We start from the raw sequence: 19,369 nt of genomic DNA, 5'->3' as shown, positions 1-19,369 counted from the left end.
ATTTTTGCTACGACGGCGTATGTTACCACTCCCAAAAAACCCTCTGGGAACTTAAGAAAAACCAGCGCACATTAAAAAAATCGGCGCAGAAGGACACCATTGTTTTTAGGCAAACTTTTGGAGGGAGTCAAGAACACATTAAATGTGCATCATGAAACTTAATTTTTTCAAACTTAAAATGTAGAAAATAGAAGTCTAATGCAATTCTTTAAATTTGGTTTGTTTTCAAAGTGCCACATCATTACCGAACGTCTCCAAACACGGCTCGAGGGTCAGAGCGTCGGCGGGCCGAATTGATCCCTCGCCCAGACACAGGGGCTCGGCTTCAAAAGAAGCCCGGGGGCGGAGGGGGGCGTGGGGGTGTGTGGAATGTGGAAGCCGTACTGAAGGTATGAGGACCCTTACACTATGCAGCAGCATCAAAAGAAGCCTTGGTGGCGGCGGGTGTTTACCGAGCCCCTGTGTCCGGGCAAGGGAGCGATTCTGCCAGCCAACCCTTGAGCCTGGTGAGGAGACGTTCGGTCGGTGGTGGGGTGGTATTTTGAAAAAAATCTACAATTAAAGAATTGCATTAGGCTTTGTTGTCACAAATATCTTCATTTGAATGCCTAGCTTCCCATTCTAAGCAAGCCTATTGCACACGCGCAGACCTGGGTGTGGTCCATATTAGGGCTTTGACCTTGGGGAGAGAGAGAACAAATAAGGTTGTGCTGCTGTTCTGAGCTTCATGGGGGCAATACTGATGACGCCATACCTCATGCAAGCCTTCTGCATGATGGTGCTGCAGAGGAGATGATTGATTCGATGTCATCGCATGAGGAACCACAGAGCACATAGGATGATGGGCAGGAGTCCTTACCCATGTCAGGTATATCAAGACAGGTGTTCATACCTGCATCTGAGTAATGCAGACTGTGTCAGAAAGCTGCATTTCCACAAAGAAGTTGTAACTGAGATCTATGAGTTAGTAAAAGCAGACCTGTAACCTCGAAGCATCAGGAGGACTGCCTTGTCAGTTGAAGTGAAGGTTACAGCTGCACTTTCATTCTATGCATCTGGATCATTCCAGACCACAACTGGGGATGTGTGTGCCATTTTTCAATATGCAACACATATCTGCATTCGGCAGGTGACTGCTGCACTATATGCCCGGAGAATGACTACATAAAGTTCCCCATGCAAATCTAAGGCATCCTCCATAAGCCTGATATAATGAAGCTCACTGCATCACCAGATGTGTCTTTGAGAAGACCTTCATCCTCTTAAAAGAACAAGAGTATTTTCCAAGTCTCAACATAGCTGGTACTGGTTGCACTACAGCATGGACAAAGTCAACTGAATTTTTTTGCTGTATTGTATTTTGCATAATAGTGTTGACACTGGAGAGTCGAGCCAGACTGTCTGGTGACAGAATCCATACATTCCTGACAATGGTGCATCTCTGTGGAAGTCTAGTGATCAGGCCAGGCCAGGAATTACAGGCAAAACTAAAAACAAATGGTAAATTCTTGAAATTGGAAAAGGCACGTTCTTGTTTTGTGCATATTTAGAATTGGAAACTGGAAGGTAAGTCAGTCCCTTTACAGGATTGAAGAAAATGAAAAGGTGAGGGGAGAGCAACAGGTGAAAGTCAGGTATGCTGGCCACCGCAGAAAAGCAGTCAATGAGTATAATAGTGTATGAACAGTTCTTGGAAATAAACTGTAAAGAGATAAAGGAAACATTGGATGAGAATAAACAAAGAGCACCTCAGTCAGTCAGTGTGACTGAGTGATGGCAGGAGTTAGAAATTAAAATTCACAGGTCAGGTACTTAAGAATAACAAAAACTATTTTTATTTTTCCACGATGGCTAGCCAAAGGATATAAATTTTACAGTAAAAGACCATACTTAAAGGATTTACAAAACTTTTAAAAAGATGATTTAGACTAAAAAGTATCAAGCACTACTTGTTTTTCTGCAGTCTTGTCTTCAAGTTGATGCTTTGGTGAAAGCATAAATCTGAGATATCTTCAATCTGAATGTGTGTGTGGCCAAAGGAATAGTTACTAATTTAAACGGGATGATTAATGTAGGAGTAATTTATCTTTCCCTCTACCTCCGAGAGGACAAGGGCAGCAGGCGCATGGGAACACCACCACCTCCAAGTTCCCCTCTAAGTCACACATCATCCAGACGTGGAAATATATCACCATTCATTCATCGTCACTGGGTCAAAATCCTGGAACTCCCTCCCTAATAGCACTGTGTGAGTACTTTCACAACACGGACTGCAGTGAATCAAGAAGATGGCTCACCACCACCTTCTCAAGGGCAACTAGGGATGAATAATAAATGCTGGCCTTGTCAGTGATGCCCACATCCAGTGAATGAATAAATAAAAAAAAGTTTTAAAAAAATCACCATCGGGTCTACTCATTTAAAGATATCCTCAATTTAAGGATTACACAAACAGCTCCGGAATCAGTCATGAACACATTAATTGTAGGCATAATCCAATGGTGTCAGATAGGTGGATCCAGATGAAACATATTTGCTAGTCAGCAATGAGTTTATAGCATTCTTATTTATATATGTCAATTGGGAGCTCTTATCTTACTTCTGAATCTATCCCTGCTGCCTTTTACCACTGGTTAGAGTATTATAAACCTCACCAAAAGTAAATTTAAAAATGAAAGATCCCAAATAGTATATAAAAAGGATAGGTCAAGAAAACTTAATGATGACTAGCAGATGTGCTCCATTTGAATGCCTTATGTTCAACATCACTGGAGTGTATCCCTATTAAACTATCTCACACATTGTCAATAGCTCTCCAGCACGGTTTTATTCAAACCCATTTCAGCATCCTTAAGTTGCTGTTCTCAGCGCTTCCAAATACCTGATGAGATGTTCGGCATCTAATGATGTGATGAAAGCTTTCTCAGAGGAGCGGAGTGTGTGAAGCTATCACAGACACAGTGAGAAGAATGACTGATTCCTTATTGTGATCAGGACAGCCCAAAGGTAAAAGATGTTTAAATACACAAAAGCAATATGATGATAAATTTATGCAATTCAAATTTTGCATAGAAATATAGAATTAGAAACATAGAAATCTACAGCGCAGAAGGAGGCCATTTCGGCTCATCGTGTCCGCACCGGCCGACAATGAGCCACACGACCCTCGGTCAACAGCCCTGAAGGTTACATATAATCGTATGAACTGTCATGTTTGTAACCTTCACATAACTGTAACCTTTCTGTAACAACACTGTACACTGTATACACCTGAGTAATGCACACCTTGACAACAGGGGGTGAACATGTGGGAGACACTCCTCACCTGGTCATCCAGGTATATAAAGGGAGGTCCCATGCAGGGTCAGAACTTCTTGATCCTGTGAATAAAGGTTCAGGTCACATAGTGACTTTGTCTGCAGTACATGCCTCATGTGATTCTATAGTAAGGTGTAAGGACACCACATTTGGCGACGAGAAACGGGAATCAACGATCCACGAGGATGGCCACCAGTAGCACAGAGGAACGGTACTGTGTTGGTGAGGACTGGGACGATTTCATTGAGAGGCTCCAGCAGAGCTTTGTCACGAAGGACTGGCTGGGAGAGGAAGCAGCTGGCAAGTGGAGGGCGCATCTACTGACCAGTTGTAGATCCAAGATGTATGCGCTGATGAAAGACCTGCTCGCACCCGAGAAGCTGGTGGACAAGTCTTTTGAAGAGCTCAGCACTCTGATCGGTGAGCACCTCAAACCGGCGAGCGGTATACACATGGCCCGGCACCAGTTCTACACACACCGGCGTCGGGAGGGACAAAGCATATTGGACTTTGTTGCGGACCTTCGGCGTTTGGCCAGCTTCTGTAAGTTCACAGATACCTGCAGGGGGGAGATGTGAAGGGATCTCTTCATTGAGGGCATTAGTCATGCCGGGATTTTCAGGAAGCTTACTGAGACCAAGGATTTGACTTTGGAAAGGGCAACGTTGATAGCTCAGACCTTCATGGCAGGGGAAGAGAAGACCAAGATAATTTACGCGCGCAGCCCTGGTTCCAACATGGTGATGGACCAGGGAGTTAACATTGTAAACAAGATTCAGAACCCCGCAGGCAGGCAAGGGCAATTCGACACCGCCCAGGCAGCAACAGGCTCTAGGGTGGGCCAGCAACAGAGACAATGGGAGGGGAATCGGCAATTTACGCCATCACAAGGGACAATGCGTCCCGGGATGAGACCATTGACACTCAGCAACAGAGTGCTCAGGAGTAATCAAAGAGACAATCAGAGAGGAATGCCTGCTAACAGTTCCTTTGTTCACAACAATCTCAGCTCATACTGGAGGTGCGGTGGCAAACATGCTGCGAGAACCTATAGGTTTCAGCAATTTATCTGCAGAAACTGTAACTTCAGTGGACATCTGGCCAGAATGTGCAGAAAGCCCGTAGCGAGGCTAGTTTACGAGGCAGAGGAACCAGACGAGGGTCTGCAAGGCAGGGTGATGCTTGGGGCAAAGCCATGGATGCTGAAGACCAGCGGGTTCTTGTGGAAGACGTCCAAAGCTCGTATACCAAAACGACACCAATGATGATGAAAGTTCTATGAAATGGCATCCTGGTACACATGGAGCTGGACACAGGAGCCAGCCAATCACTTATGAGTGCCCAACAATTTGAAAATCTATGGCCACTCAAAGCTAACAGGCCCAAACTGGAACGCATTGACATGCAGTTACGGATGTACACCAGAGAGATCATCCCAGTACTAGGCAGTGCAAACTTGGTGGTCACACACAATGGATCGGAGAACCAGCTGCCACTCTGGATTGTCCAGGGAATGGTCCCGTGTTCTTGGGGAAGAGCTGGTTAGCTGAGATGAACTGGAAATGGGGGTGAAGTGCACGCCATTTCATCTGTGGAGCGAAGTTCATGCTCACAGGTCCTACAGAAATTCGAGCCACTTTTTCAACCAGGTGTCGGGACTTTTAATGGCACCAAAGTAGTGATACGCATCACCCCGGACGCCAGACCAGTGCACCACAAAGCCAGAGCCGTGCCGTATGTGATGTGTGAGAGAATTGAGAGTGAGTTGGACAGGCTGCTAAGAGAGGGCATAATTTTGCTTGTTGAATTCAGTGACTGAGCAAGCCCCATCGTTCCTGTCCTTAAAGCGGATGGCTCGGTCAGGATTTGTGGCGACTACAAGGCTACCATCAACCGAGTGATGCTGCAGGATCAATACCCGCTTCCGAGAGCGGAGGATCCTTTTGCCATGCTGGCAGGTGGCAAGCTGTTCACCAAGTTGGACTTCACTTTAGCCTACATGACTCAGGAACTGGCTGAAGAATCCAAGCTTCTGACCACCATCACTACGCACAACAGGCTATTCGTTTACAACAGGTGTCCGTTTGGCATTCGCTCAGCGGCCGCTATCTTCCAGAGGAACATGGAAAGCTTGCTTAAATCCATCCCTGGAACAATCATATTCCAAGATGACATCCTAATCACAGGTCGAGACACCGAGGATCACCTCCACAACCTGGAGGAGTTGCTACGCCGACTGGACCGGGTAGGCTTGCGACTAAAGAAGTCCATGTGTGTGTTTTTGGCCCCAGAGGTCGGGTTTTTGGGCAGGAGGGTTGCCACAGACGGGATCCGGCCTACCGAATCCAAAACGGAGGCGAGCCGTCGTGCGCCCAGGCCCGGCAACACATCAGAGTTGCGGTCATTTCTGGGACTATTGAACTACTTCGGGAACTTACTGCCGAACTTAAGCACATTGTTGGAGCCGTTGCACATGCTCCTGCATAAGGGTTGTGAATGGTTTTGGGGGGACGGTCAAGAACGGGCTTTCAATCAGGTGCGGAACCTGCTTTGTTCTAATAAGCTGTTGACCCTGTACAACCCCTGCAAGAAATTGGTTTTGACATGTGATGCATCATCCTATGGGGTTGGGTGCGTGTTGCAGCAGAGTAATGATGAGGGCCAACTCCAACCTGTGGCTTATGCCTCCAGGTCGCTTTCCCAGGCAGAACGGGGATATGGAATGGTTGAAAAGGAAGCACTTGCATGTGTCAACGGGGTGAAAAATATGCACCAGTACCTTTTCGGGCGAAGGTTCAAGTTAGAAACGGACCAAAAACCGTTAACATCCCTGTTGTCCGACAGCAAGGCTGTCAATGCCAATGCGTCAGCTCGCACACAGTGGTGGGCCCTCACGCTGGCTGCGTATGACTACACCATACGGCCAGGCACCGAAAATTGCGCTGACGCGCTCAGCAGGCTCCCACTGGCGATCACCGGGGGGGCGTCAGTGCAAAGCGCTGAGATGGTCATGGTCGTTGAGGCTTTCGACACCGCAGGCTCCCCCATCACAGCCCGCCAGATCAAAATCTGGACAAACAGAGATCCCCTCCTATCCCTGATAAAGAAATGTGTCCTGACTGGGGATTGGGCGCCCGCACACGGAGCGTGCCCTGAGGAGGTCAGACCGTTTCACAGACGGATGGATGAGCTCTCCATCCAAGCTGACTGCCTGCTATGGGGCAGCTGGGTAGTCATGCCCCAGAAAGGAAGGGAAGCATTTATCAGGGAACTCCACAGCGAGCACCCAGGCATCGTGCTAATGAAGGCCGTTGCCCAATCTGGTATGGTGGCTGGGAATTGACTCAGAACTGGAACACTGGGTTCACAGGGGCATGACGTGTGCTCAGCTGGGAAATGCCCCCAGGTAGGCCCCACTCAGCCTGTGGCCCTGGCTCACCAGGCCATGGTCACGTATTCACGTAGACTACGCGGGCCCGTTCATGGGAAAAATGTTCCTGATTGTTGTCGATGCATACTCGAAATGGATCGAGTGCATCATATTGAATTCGTGCATGACATCCACCACAGTGGAGAGTCTGCGTACAGTCTTTGCGACCCACGGCTTGCCGGACATCCTGGTTAGCGACAACGGCCCGTGTTTCACTAGCTGTGATTTCCAGGAGTTTATGTCGGGTAATGGTATCAAACACGTCAGTACAGCACCGTTCAAGCCGGCTTCCAATGGCCAGGCGAAATGTGCGGTTCAAATCATAAAACAGGGCATGCTCCGGATTCAAGGACCCTCCCTCTAATGTCGCCTATCGCGCCCCCTGCTGGACTATAGGTCCCGGCCGCATTCGTTCACGGGAGTCCTGCCCACGGAACTACTCATGAAATGCACACTTAAAACGCGGCTGTCCCTCATTCATCCAGCCCTGTCAGACATTGTTGAGAGCAAGCGCCAGTCCCAAATTGAGTGCCATGATCGCAACTCAGTGGGGAGATGCATAGAAATCGCTGACCCTGTATTCGTGCTCAATCATGCTTTGGGACCCAAGTGGCTTGAGGGTACTGTAATTGGCAAAGAGGGGAATAGGGTCATAGTGGTCAGACTTAACAATGGGCAGATATGCCACAAACATCTGGACCAAGTAAAGAAAAAGTTCAGCGTGGACACTGAGGAACCTGAGGAAGATCATGAGATGTCACCCACATCACTGCCAGTGAACGAGCAACAAGGACATTCACCAGCATGCACAATACCTGCGGCCAGCCCAGATAGGCCGGAATCACCTCAGCCGACAGAGACGCATACCAAGCCTCAACCACCAGAGCCCCAACTGCGGTGTTCCATGAGAGAGCATCAACCGCCTGAAAGACTCAATCTTTGACCCAAAGATGTTGGGGGGAGGTGATGTCATGTTTGTAACCTTCACATAACTGTAACCTTTATGTAACAACACTGTACACTGTATACACCTGAGTAATGCACACCTTGACCATAGGGGGTGAACTTGTGGGAGACACTCCTCACCTGGTCATCCAGGTATATAAAGGGAGGTCCCACGCAGGGTTAGCACTTTTTGGTCCTGGGAATAAATGTTCAGGTCACGTAGTGACTTTGCCTGCAGTACATGCCTCGTGTGATTCTATAGTAAGGTGTAAGGACACCACATGAACAATGAACAATGGCAGAAGCCGAAAGGTAAAGAGCATCTGGCCCAAGTAGTCCGCCCCACACAACTGCGACACCCCCTGAACCGCAACATTCTACACTCCACCCCAACCGGAGCCATGTGGTCTCCTGCAAAAGGCAAAAAGACAGATATAAAAGCCAGGCCAACTGAGGAAAAAAATCTGGGAAAATTCCTCTCCGACCCAGTCAGGCAATTGAAACTAGTCCAGGAGATCATCCAGGCCGTACTCGAATCCCTGCAGTACTTACCATCGTAGCTGCGCCAGCCAAAAAGAGGTTATCCAGTCTAATCCCAATTACCAGGTTATGGCACTTCAAGTGCCCATCCAAGCACCTTTTAAATGTGGAGAGACTTTCTGCACCCAACAGCTTTCCAGACAGTGAGTTCCAGACCCCCACAACCCTCTGCGTGAAGAAGCCTCCCCTCAAATCCCCTCTAAACCTTCCAGCAACCACCTTAAAAATATGCCGCCTCGTAATTGACCCCTCCACCAAGGGAAATAGGCCCTTGCTATCCACTATATCCAGGCCCCTCAAAATGTTATACACCTCAATGAGGTCCCCTCGCAGACTTCTCTGTTCCAATGAGAACAAACCCAGCCTATCCAATCTGTCCTCATAGCTAAGGGTCTCCATTCCAGGCAGCATCCTAGTAAATCTCCTCTGCACCCTCTCTAGTGCAATCACGTTCTTCCTATAATATGGCAACCAGAACTGCACACAGTACTCCAGCTGTGGCCTAACCAGATTATTATACAATCTAAGCATAACCTCCCTGTTCTTGTATTCTATGCCTCGGCCAATAAAGGCAAGCATTCCATATGCCTTCTTAACCACCTTATCCACCTGGCCTGCTACTTTCAGGGATTTGTGGACAAGCACTCCAAAGTCCCTTTGTTCATTTACAATTTGTAAGTGCATACCATTTAATGTGTATACCCTTTCCTTATTAGCCCTCCCAAAGTGCATTACCTCAAACTTCTCCGAATTAAATTCCACATGCCACTGTTCTGCCCACCTGACCAGTAGATAGATATCCTCCTGCAGCCCATGACTTTCCTCTTCATTATCAACCACACAGACAATTTTAGTGTCATCTGCAAACTTCTTAATCATACGCCCTACATTCAAATCTAGATTATTGATGTATACCACAAAAAGCAAGGGACCCAGTACTGAGCCCTGCAAAAACCCACTGGAAACATCCTTGCAGTCACAAAAACATCCAGCAACCATTACCCTTTGCTTTCTACCTCTAAGCCAATTTTGGATGCAACTTGACACTTTGCCCTGGACCTCATGGGCTTTAACCTTCATGACCAGTCTACCATGTGGGACCTTGTCAAAAGCTTTGCTAAAGTGCATATACACTACATCATACGCAATACCCTCATCGACCCCCCTGATTACCTCCTCAAAAAATTCAATCAGTTTGGTCAAACATGATCTTTCCTTAACAAATCCATGCTGACTGTTCCGAATTCATCCTCGCCTTTCTAAATGTAAATTTAACCTGTCTTTCAGGATTTTTTCCAATAACTTTCCCACGACTGTGATTAGGCTGACAGACCTGTAATTGCTCGGCCTATCCCTTTCTCCCTTCTTAAACAAGTGCACTACATTAGCAGTCCTCCAGTCCTCTGGTACCATGCCCAAATCCAAAGAGGACTAGCAAATGATGGTCAAGGCCTCTGCTATTTTCTCTTTTACTTCGCTCAACAGCCTGGGATGCATTTCATCCAGGCCTGGGGACTTATCTACTTTCAAAGCTGCTAAACCCCTTAATACCTCCTCTCTCACTATATTTATTTCATCCAGAATTTCACACTCCTCCTCAATAGCAGTAACTGCATTGCCCCTTTCCTTTGTGAAAACAGACGCAAGGTATTCATTAAGAACCATACCAACATCTTCCACCTCCACACAAAGATTACCCTCATGGTCTCTAAAAGACCTTAACCTTTCTTTAGTTATCCTCTTGCTCTTAATATATTTATAGAACATCTTTGGGTTTTCCTTAATTTTACTTGCCAAGAATTTTTCATGCTCTCTCTTAGCATTCCTAATATCCTTTTTAGTTTTACCTCTGAACTTTCTATATTCCTCCAAAGATTCTACAGTATTTAGCCATCCATTTTTTTCTTTATCCTCCCCTGTAAGTCCCTAGATATCCAGGGGGCTCTAGAATTGTTATTCCCACGCTTTTCTTTAAAGACACATGTTTGGTCTGAGCCCTTCAGATATCCTCCTTGAATGCCTCCCACTGTTCTGACACTGATTTACCTACAAGTAGCTGTTTCTAGTCCACTGTGGCCAAATCACTCCTCAACTTAGCAAAGTTAGCTCTTTCGCAATTTGGGACTTTTATTCCTGGTCTATCCTTGTCCTTATCCGTAACTAGCTTGAATCTGACTGAATTATGGTCACCGGCAGCCCAGCTTCATTCCCCAAAACTAAATCCAAAACCACCCCTCTCGTGTTGGGCTTGTTGCATACTAACTAAAAAAGTTCTCTTGAATGCATTTTAAGAATTGCACACCCTCGACACCCTTCATGCTATATTTGTCCCAATCAATATTAGGATAGTTAAAATCCCCTTTTATTATTACTGTCCTATAGTTTTTGGACTTCACAGAAATGTGCTTAAATTCTTTGAGGCATTGGGACCGCTTCTGGGGGAGATGGGACCTGGACAAACCGGACGGGTTGCACCTCAACAGCGCCGGGACCAATATCCTTACGGGGCGTTTTGTTAGTGCTGTTGGGGAGAATTTAAGTTAGCTTGGCAGGGGGATGGGAGCCTGAGAATGAATTTAAAAGGGAAGGAAGTTAAGCAGAAATTGGATAGCAAGTAACGAGAAAGCGAAACTGTAAGACAGAGGAAACAGGGCTTAGTATGTAGTAAACAAGGAGGTCTTCCTGTGCTGAATGGTATATACTTTAATGCAAGGAGTATAACGAATAAGGCGGATGAGCTAAGAGCACAGATAGGCACTTGGGAGTATGACATTATAGCTATTACAGAAACATGGCTGAAAGAGGGGCAGGTTTGGCAGATCAATATTCCTGGCTACAGGACTTTTCGACAAGATAGAGAGGGGAGTAAAAAGGGGGGCGGTTTGTCGCGGTATTGATTAAAGAAACTATTACAGCGGTGAGGAGGGATGATATGTTAGAGGGATCATCAAATGAGGCCATATGAGTTGAATTGAAAAATAAAAAAGGGGCGATCACACTGCTGGGTGTGTATTTAGACCCCCAAACAGTGGGAGGGAGATAGAGGAGCAAATATGTAGGCAAATTGCTGTGAAGTCCAAAAACCATAGGGCAGTAATAGTAGGAGATTTTAATTATCCTAATATTGATTGGAACAAATTTAGTGAAGGGTATAGAGGGTGCAGAATTCTTGAAATGCATTCAAGAGAACTTTTTTAGTCAGTATGTAGCAAGCCCAACACGAGAGGGGCAGTTTTTGATTTAGTTTTGGGGAATGAAGCTGGGCAGGTTGCAGGGGTATTAGTGGGAGAGCACTTGGGTGCCAGTGACCATAATTCAGTCAGATTCAAGTTGGTTATGGATAAGGACAAGAATAGATCTGGAATAAAAGTTCCCAATTGGGGAAAAGCTAATTTTGCTAAGTTAAGGAGTGATTTGGCCATGGTGGACTGGAAACAAACAGTGGGAGGCATTCAGGGAGGAGATCCAGAAGGCTCAGGCCAAACATGGGCCCTTAAAGAAAAAGGCTGGGGAAATTAATTCTAGAGCTCCCTGGATGTCTAGGGATTTACAGGGGAGGATGAAGAAAAAAAAGGGAGGCTTATGTCATATATCAACGGCTAAATAGTATAGAATATTTTAGAGGAATAAAGAAAGTTAAGAGGCAAAATTAAAAAAGATATTAGGAATGCTAGGAGAGAGTACGAGAAATTCTTGGCCAGTAAAATTAAGGAAAACCCTAAGATGTTCTGTAAATATATTAAGAGTAAGAGGGTAACTAAAGAAAGGGTAGGGCCTATTAGAGACCATGAGGGTAATCTTTGTGTAGAGGTGGAAGATGTTGGGAGGGTTCTTTATGAATACTTTGCATCTGTCTTCACAAAGGAAAGGGGCATTGCAGATACTGCTATCGGGGAGGACTGTGATATTCTGGTTGAAATAAATATAATATGAGAGGAAGTATTAAGGGGTTTAACAGCTTTGAAAGTCGATAAGTCCCCAGGCCTGGATGAAATGCATCCCAGGCTGTTGAGTGGAGTAAAAGAGGAAATAGCAGAGGCCTTGACCTTCATTTTCCAGTCCTCTTTGGATCTGGTCATGGTGCCAGAGATTTGGGCGACTGCTAATGTAGTATCTTTGTTTAAAAAGGGAGAAAGGGATAGACCGAGTAATTACAGGCCTGTCAGCCTAAACTCAGCGGTGAAAAAATTATTGGAAAAATTCCTGAAAGACAGGATAAATCTGCATTTGAAAAGGCAAGGATTAAGTAGGGACAGTCAGCACGGATTTGTTAAGGGAAGATCGTGTCTGACTAACCTGATTGAATTTTTTGAGGAGGTAACCAAGAGGGTCGATGAGGGTAGTGCATATGGACTTTAGCAAAGCTTTTGATAAGGTCCCACATGGTAGACTGGTCATGAAGGTTAAAGCCCATGGGATACAGGACAAAGTGTCAAGTTGGATCAAAAATTGGCTTGGAGGTAGAAAGCAAAGGGTAATGATTGATGGATGTTTTTGTGACTGGAAGGATATTTGCAGTGGGGTTCCACAGGACTCAGTACTGGGACCCTTGCGTTTTCTGGTATATATCAACGATTTAAATTTGAATATAGGGAGTATGATTAAGAAGTTTGCAGACGACACTAAAATTGGCTGTGTGATTGATAATGAAAAGGAAAGTCATGGGCTGCAGGAGGATATCAAGTGACTGGTCAGGTGGGCAGAGCAGTGGGAAATAGAATTTAATTCAGAGAAGTGTGAGGTGATGCACTTTGGGAGGGCAAATAAGGAAAGGGTATAAACAATAAGCGGTAGGCCACTTAATAGTGTAGATGAACAAAAGGACTTTGGAGTGCTTGTCCACAGAACTCTTTTGGGAGGAAACTGAAACATTAATCCTTAAATCGTGTCCCCCCGATCTGGGGGGCACACCAAACATTTACAAGGCCCTTTTTTTGTGTTTTTTTGGGGTTTTTTTGGGGGGGTTTTTTTGTGTTTTTGTTTTTTTTTTAAGTTTTTCTTTTGGGCACTAAAATCATATATATATTTTTTTTTCCTCCAAGTGCCCCCTATAAAAGGGGAGGGGGACACTAAAAGCACCAGCAATTAAAACAAATTAAACTTTAAAACATAAAATCAAATTAAAATTTGTTTGCCGGGCGTTATGATGGTCTCCAGTCCCTCCGGTGCCCACCTCTCACGGAAGGCCGAGAGCGTACCGGTAGACACCGCGTGCTCCATCTCCAAGGACACCCTGGCGCAGATGTACGCGCGGAAGAGAGGCAGGCAGTCAGGTTGAACGACCCCCTCGACCATCCGCTACCTGGACCGGCTGATGGCACCCTTGGCCGTGCCCAGAAGCAGTCCTACGAGGAGGCCCTCGGACCTACCTGCTCCACTCCGCACAGGGTGCCCAAAGATCAGGAGTGTGGGACTGAAGTGCAGCCAGAATTTCAGGAGCAGCCCCTTTAAATAATAAAACAGGGGCTGCAACCTCGTGCATTCAATGAAAACATGGAACACGGACTCTTCCAGACCGCAGAAATTGCAGGCGGCCTGGGAGCCCGTGAACCGGCTTAAAAATTTATTGCACGGCACTGCTCCGTGCACCACCCTCCAGGCCAAGTCCCCGATAAATATTGGGAGGACTCCCGCGTAGAGTGCCCTCCATCGGGGACCCCCGCCTCCTCCGGATGGCAAGATGGTATGCCATGGCGTGTCCGGACGGCAGGCGAGGATGGCAAAGTTGAGAGTGTGCAGGATCAGCCCATACAGGAAACCCCTCCGCGAAGAACTGAAAGGCACGGAGGAGATTTCCTCGAGGCGGCTCAAGTTGTGAGGTGCCGGCTCCCAAGGGAGGTTCCGGGGTTTGGCGCCGATGAGGAATTCTGTCCGGACGGGGGTCAGTTCGGACGGGATTTCCCCACATGCTTGCGCCTCCTCGATGCACCTAACGGAGTCGGGGCCCAGAGCTGTTTTTAGCAACTCGATGGCATCGGCCGCGTGGCGGATGTTGGCAGAATTTAGGCGCCGTGCCAGCGTGTCTGGCGCCATCCAGCCCGCTCCTCCACCATCGAGCAGGTCCCTGACCCTGGTCACCTCACCAGCCACAGCCCTCTCATCCGACCGCCACCTAAAACCTCGGTCGTGGAGGTACGGATTCCCGAGCAGCGGCTCGTGCAGGACAGCCGCCACTCCAGCCGGCGGAGAGCTGCGCTTGGTGGAGACTTTGTTCCAGACCCTGGTGAGTTCCTTTTAAAAGACAGGCAGCTCCTGGAAGGCGGTCCTGACGCCCCCCAAGCTCACAAACAGGAGCTGCGTGTCATATTTGAGGCTGTGCTGCTGGCGGAAGAAGTACGTCGCCAGAGCACGCCACCTGGGAGGGGGCTCAACGTAAAGGTATCTCTGCAGGGTCTGAAGATGGAAAGTCGCGAGCTGGGTGCTGATGCACACCAACGACTGACCGCCCTCCCCAAGCGGAAGACTGCGGCAGAGACCCAGTGCTTCCTGTTGTTCCAGAAGAAGTCCACCAGCTTCCTCTGTATCTTGGTGACAAATGCAGGGGGAGGGGTCAAAGTGACCAGCCGGTACCACAACATGGCAGCCCCCAGCTGGTTTATGACTAGCGCTCGACCCCTGTAGGACAGCACTCGGAGCAGTCCTGTCCAGCGCCCTAGGAGAGCGGTGACCTTGGCCTCCAGCTCTTGCCAGTTTGCCGGCCAGGCTTCCTCGTCGGGGCTAAGGTAGACTCCCAGATAGAGGAGATGGGTCGTGCTCCAGGCAAAAGGCCTGAGCTCCTCCGGCAGGGAGTCCACCCGCCACTGACAAACCAGGAGTCCGGAACATTTCTCCCAGTTGATCCTGGCGGAGGATGCGGCTGAGTAAATCTCCTGGCACTCACGCATCCTCCGCAGGTCAGCGGGATCCTCTACCGCGAGGAGCACGTCATCGGCATAAGCCGAGAGGACGACCTCCACGCCCGGCTCTTGCAGAGCCAGTCCCATCAACCTCGTCCGCAGGAGGCGCAGGAAAGGCTCCACGCAGATGGCATATAACTGGCCGGACATGGGGCATCCCTGGCGCACCCCTCTCCCAAAGAGAAGGGGCGCCGTCAAGGACCCGTTAACCTTTATCAGACGCTCCGCGGTGGCGTACAAAAGTCGGATCCGGGCGACGAAATGCGTCCTGAACCCGAAAGCGCGCAGAGTTCCGAACAGATAGTCGTGATCCACCCTGTCGAACGCCTGCTCTTGGTCAAGAGATAGGAAGGCGACCGACAGACCAGCCTCCTGGGAATGATGGATGAGGTCCCGGACCAGATGGATGTTATCGTGGATTGTCCGGCCCGGGACAGTGGAGGACTGGTCGTGGTGGATCATGTGGTCCAGCACGGCGCCAAGGCGAGCAGACATCGCCCTGGCGAAGATTTTGTAGTCCGTGCTGAGGAGGGAGACCGGGCGCCAGTTCTTAAGGAGCCGGAGATCGCCCTTCTTAGGCAGCAGGACGATGACTGCCCTGCGCCAAGAGAGGGGCATCTCCCCGGTCGCCAGACTTTCCCCCAGGACCCGCGCGTAGTCGCTCCCCAGGACGTCCCAGAACGCCCTGTGGAACTCCACGGTCAGCCCGTCCAGCCCTGGGGATTTTCCCTTTGAGAGCCAGGCGAGGGCGCCGGTCAGCTCCGCCAGGCTTAGCAGAGCTTCCAGATTTTCGGCGCCCTCCGGGCCGACCTTCGGCAGGTCCTCCCACAAAACTCGACGCGCTTCCTCGCTGGACGGCTCCGGAGAGAATAGAGCCCCGTAATATTCATGGGCCCTGTTGTTGACGCCCTCCGGATCCGAGACGAGAGAGCCGTCGTCGGCCAGCAGCGTCAAGAGCTGCTTACGGACACTTTTTTCCAGCGAGTAGAAGAAGGGGGAGCCGCGGTCCAGGTCCCGCAGGAACCGGATCCGCGACCTCACGAACGTGCCTCGGGACCCGGCGAGCTGCAGGTCCTTCAGCGCGGCCTTCTTCGCTTCGTACACCGTCCGCAGGGCCGGGTCCTCGACGACTTGACCGAGACGGGACTCCAGGTCGAGCACCTCTTTTTCTAGGCACCCGACTCTGGCTGCCCGCCTCTTGGTCGACCCCCTCGCGTACTCTTGACAGAAGACGCGGACGTGAGCCTTGCCCACATCCCACCATAGCCTCAAGGAGGGGAAGCCCCCCTGCTTCCTTCTCCAGTCGGCCCAGAAACGACGGAACGAGTCCTGGAACCGCACATCCTCGAGCAGCTGGTTGTTAAAATGCCAGTACACGGACCCCGTCCTCGCGCGGAGCGACGCGAGCTCCGCCCACACCAGGTGGTGGTCCGAACACGGCACCAGTCGCACGGAGGCCGCCGGGACGCAGGAAACGTACGCCCGAGACACGTAAAGGCGGTCGACTCTGGACCATCCTACTCCAGGCCTCACCCAAGTAAAGGCGCTGGAGTCGGGATGGAGATTTCGCCAGACGTCCACCAAGTCGAAGGACCCGACCAGGTCCCTCAACTTCTCCATCGCCGTCATGCTCTGCGGGGCACTGGAGCGGTCCCTCGCCTCGAGGGTGCAGTTAAAATCCCCCCCGAGGACAATGCAGTCGCCGACGTCGACGGAGCCAAGAAGAGCGGACACTTCTTCGAAGAAGCGCGTTTGCTGCAGGCCGGGCTGAGGGACGTACACGTTCACGAGATGGAGCGGCACGTCCCCCAGGCGAACCGTGACGTGCAGCAAGCGGCCTGGCATGGGCTCCTCGACTCCCAAGATCTCCGGCTGAAAATGCGGGGCCAACAAGATGGCCACACCACAAGAAGTGGTAGTGAGGTGGCTCATGCGGACCTCTCCTTGCCATTCCAGGAGCCACGTGGCTTCGTCTCCCGGTGTGGGTTTCTTGCAGGAAACACACCGCATATTTCCCCTCCCGCAAGAGCGAAAAATTGTTAAATCTACGGTGTGCCTCTCTGCCGCCGTTGATGTTGAGGCTGGCTATGGTTATCTTCATGACAAAAGCATAGTGCAACCTCTCCCTAACCTATTGTGGGGGGGGAGTGGAGTCGTTTGTTGACCTCCACTCCTTCAGCAGCCCAGCGAGGAACCTTTTGAGCCGGCGCAGCTCAAGGCCTTGCGCCTTTGATAAGGGCCCGCCCGCGGCCATGGTTTTAGCGGCGGCGCGGACGGACGCGACGAGCAGCCCCGGCTCGGACCATTTTTCCCGGGCCAGATGGGCTCGGTTGCGGCGACCCTGGCTCTGGACCAAAAAGTCTCGGAGTTCCTTTACAGGAATGAGGGGAGACTCAGCGGCGGGCACGAGGAGATCCACCGCCTCACTGGCGATGGACTCGAGATCTTCTCCCGAGTCCCCCACCGAGTCCCCATCCCCCTCCGAGAGGTCGCCGCCAGCAGCCGGCCCGTCGACCGCACGAGGTACGGCAAACGGCCCGGCCGCTCCATCCGGCCCTGGCTCTGCCCCGATCCCACCCCCAGGATCTTCGGCAGAGGAGTCCCCACTGGGCTCTTTTAAAAGTGGTGCTAGGTCAGGAAGTGACAGCGGAAGGGATTCCTCCACCGCCCCAGGAACCGGGGAACACGGATAGACCTGGCCAAAGTAATGTTCCAGGTCCTCCAAGTACCCCAGCTCCAAAGTAGGGGGCAAGGGTTGTTATTCTTCCCCCTCCCCGCCGCCACCCCCCGGCCCAGCGTGTACAGAATCGTTAAAATTGTTCATATTTTCCGTTTCTTCCGGGCCGAGCGACTCCCGGGGGAAGTTGGTTAATAGCTGGGCGGGCTCAGGTTCGGCCTTTTCGGCCCCGCCCGCCTCAGTCCCCGGGACGCATTCCTCCGCTGGCCCCACGCCCCCCACGACAGGCAGATCTTCCACGCCATCCCCGGAAGGAAGAGGCTGAGCAGCCTCGACTGTCTCACCCTCCCTGGGGACAGATTCCTCCTGCCTACGGCGTAGTTTGGGGGCGCTGGTGGGGGACGCGGGACACGCGGCGGGCACCGCCTCCTCCGTGGAGGGATGTTGTTCCCCCTCCACCTCATTGGAGCGGCGCCTCCTTTTGTTCCTGGAGGTGCGCGGAGGCAGGGAGACCTCCATGTCTGCCGAGGCCTCCTGCTCCACTCCCCCCTTTTTCTTATCTTGCCCGCGCCCAAACCCCTCTGCGGTATTGGTCAAGGGCTCGGGCACGGGCTCAGGGCACCCCGCGCTCGCCGGTGACGGGGTTGGGCTGAGCGCGGTAAACAAATTGTCTGGCGCACTGAGGGTACCCGCCTCGAGATGCCTCGCCTTCTTCCGCGCCTTCCTTCCGATCGGACGCTCTCCCTCCCCCCCGCCGGAGGCCGTGAAAACAAAGGCCCCTGACGATGCCCGCGCACCTACGGCTCCCGGCACGCGGACGCTACTAGGGGGAGGGGTGGCGGCGGCGCCAGCCTTGGCCGCCCTCGATGGTTTGGCGGCCTTGGAGGTGGGGCAGTTCTTGCGAACGTGCCCCACCTCCCTACAGGCATGGCACCGCACGCCGTCCGATGTCCAGAAGACACGGTAGGCTGTCCCCTCGTGCACCACATTAAAATTGCCCTCTGTCGTCTCCTCCCGCGCCAGCCGGACAAAGAGCTGGTGGCGGAAGGAGAACACATGGCGCAGGCTGTTCTCCCTGAGGCCGAGCGGTATGTGGTTGATCCCCGACCTTACCTCCCCCAGTTGGTGTCGGTGAGAGAGGAGGAGCTCAGCGGGAACAAAGGGCGGGACGTTTGAAAGGATGACCCTCTGCGCGGTGGCCTCGAGAGGGTCCACCGGCAGGAACATCCCGCCCACCGTGAGCCCCTTTTCAAGGGCCAGGGACACCGCTTGCTCCGACCCCAGGAAGAATACAGCCTTCCCAGACATCTTGGAGTCTGCGACAATGGCCGAGGGGCCGACTACCCCAGCCATCGCTCGCACGCACTCCTCAATGCTCATTGTGGGGTGAGTGTAGCTCTTGACCCCGTGTTTCTTTGTTATTAGTCTGAACGGTGGCAGGGCAGCAGGAGGCGCAGGAGGCGCCATGGATGTGGACGCCGCCTGTGCATATGTCCTTGCTGGCCCTGCCACCGGTGTGGATGGGGTCGCCATCACGGGGTCCCTTTAAGGGCCACACCCACC

Source organism: Pristiophorus japonicus, chromosome 3 (assembly GCF_044704955.1).
Source record: "Pristiophorus japonicus isolate sPriJap1 chromosome 3, sPriJap1.hap1, whole genome shotgun sequence".
In the NCBI taxonomy this organism is placed as follows: domain Eukaryota; kingdom Metazoa; phylum Chordata; class Chondrichthyes; family Pristiophoridae; genus Pristiophorus; species Pristiophorus japonicus.
The sequence above is the reverse complement of the archived record's forward strand: the minus strand, read 5'-3'. Positions refer to the sequence as shown.